The sequence below is a fragment of the Salmo salar genome, chromosome ssa02, assembly GCF_905237065.1.
Source record: "Salmo salar chromosome ssa02, Ssal_v3.1, whole genome shotgun sequence".
Taxonomy (NCBI): domain Eukaryota; kingdom Metazoa; phylum Chordata; class Actinopteri; order Salmoniformes; family Salmonidae; genus Salmo; species Salmo salar.
This window is the reverse complement of record NC_059443.1, coordinates 90,133,301-90,135,316: the sequence shown is the minus strand read 5'-3', so window position 1 is coordinate 90,135,316 and position 2,016 is coordinate 90,133,301. Positions and strand designations below refer to the sequence as shown.

The 2,016-nt window shown below is 44.7% G+C and overlaps 1 long non-coding RNA gene across 1 annotated transcript; it reads right to left on the bottom strand.

The window, feature by feature from the left end:
* Positions 1-1,004: 1,004 nt before the first annotated feature.
* On the bottom strand, positions 1,005-1,496 carry LOC123732806 (uncharacterized). The gene is made up of 2 exons (XR_006763420.1): positions 1,227-1,496; positions 1,005-1,064 (listed from the first exon to the last, which is right to left on the bottom strand). It is a non-coding gene; the product is annotated as an uncharacterized lncRNA (long non-coding RNA).
* Between the last annotated feature and the right edge of the window lie 520 nt (positions 1,497-2,016).

The window sequence follows — 2,016 nt, the reverse complement described above, 5'->3', positions numbered from 1 at the left end:
CAAACATATGAACAGTCGTGAAGAGGGCACGACAAAGCCTATTCCTCCTCAGGAAACTAAAAAGATTTGGCATGGGTCCTGAGATCCTCAAAAGGTTCTACAGCTGCAACATCGAGAGTATCCTGACCGGTTGCATCACTGCCTGGTACGGCAATTGCTCGGCCTCCGATCACAAGGCACTTCAGAGGGTAGTGCGTACGGCCCAGTACATCACTGGGGCAAAGCTGCCTGCCATCCAGGTCCTCGACACCAGGCGGTGTCAGAGGAAGGCCCTAAAAATTGTCAAAGACCCCAGCCATCCCAGTCATAGACAGTTCTCTCTACTACCGCATGGCAAGCGGTACCAGAGTGCCAAGTCTAGGACAAAAAGGCTTCTCAACAGTTTTAACCCCCAAGCCATAAGACTTCTGAACAGGTAACCAAATGGTTACCCGGACTATTTGCATTGTGTGCCCCCCCCAACCCCTCTTTTACGCTGCTGCTACTCTCTGTTTATCTTATATGCATAGTCACTTTAACTATACATTCATGTACATACTACCTCAATTGGCCCGACCAACCAGTGCACCACACATTGGCTAACCAGGCTATCTGCACTGTGTCCCACCACCTGCCAACCCCTCTTTTTACGCTACTGCTACTCTCTGTTCATCATATATGCATACCTACATTTACATACTACCTCAATAAGCCTGACTAACCGGTGTCTGTATATAGCCTTGCTACTCTTATTTTCAAATGTCTTTTTACTGTTGTTTTATTTCTTTACCTACCCACCCACCCACCCACCCCCACCCCCACACACACACACCTTTTTTTCGCACTATTGGTTAGATTGTTGTATTCGGCGCACGTGATAAATAAACTTTGATTTGATCATCGCAAATCAACCGCTTTGCACTTAAAAAAACACTTCAACCAGTAAAATGTTCTTTGGCTAGCTTTTCCATCAGCCTGACAATGAGGGTGTAGCTCCCTCCAGTAACCACGAGCACAACCGTTCCTTGATTTTAACTGGCGGCTTTATTCTGTAGTTTAGTCAGAATTATCACCTTCCGTGAGAACTATAAAGTAAATGAAAATACAGTTTAAGCACACTCTTACACCTTCTTGTCTAATGAGTGACTTATTAGCTTGGTATAACTCTGAAGTAATTACATACATAAACAGTTTAGCCGGAGCTATAACAGTATCAGATTGAGCACACGAATAAAGGAAAAAAATACCTCATTGGCTGCTTATTACAGAAGGGAGGAAATCAAACTTCACACTTATATTCCTGGCATGAATTCACGCTTCATCCTAACATACACATATCAACCTTTACGAACTACACCCGGTAACATGAAAACTTAGCTAACATCGCGCGGGAATGCCTTCACCCCCAAAGATGTGTTGCTACGATAATGATCCCCGTTACAACAGTTATTAGCCACGTAGTTCCACCTGTCTTATCATTTCCCCCGTATAGCGAACACGTAAACAATTCAAACAAAAAACAACGACATAGACTTACAGATTAACTGTCAGTTATACTCCCGCCAATCACCTGTGATTTCTGTGAAAGGGGTCTGCAGGGTTTTTGATCGGCTTCCAGGAGGGTGACTGTCTTATGGATGGGCCTCTCCAGATAGGTGGGTTTGGTGATGCGTTTACCTCTCTCATCCAGGGTTGAGTCGCTGATCAGTAACTTGGATCTTCTCACCCGGCCATCCTGTCCCGGGTACACTTCTGTAACCTTTTCCAATTTCCACTGGTTGCGTGGTGCAGTATCATCTTGCAACATGACAATGTCATTAATACTTGCGTTTCTTCTGTCTTTATTCCATTTCTGCCTGTGTTCGAGGTTTAGGAGGTACTCTTTCTTCCACCTTGCCCAGAATTCATTGGCTAAGAATTGTACTCTGCGCCATCTCTTGCGGAGATAAAGATCTTCCTTGATGAACTGTCCAGGTGGTGGTAAGAGAATTGTGGACTTCATTGTCAAGATGTGATTTGGTGTGAGCGGTTCTGGAC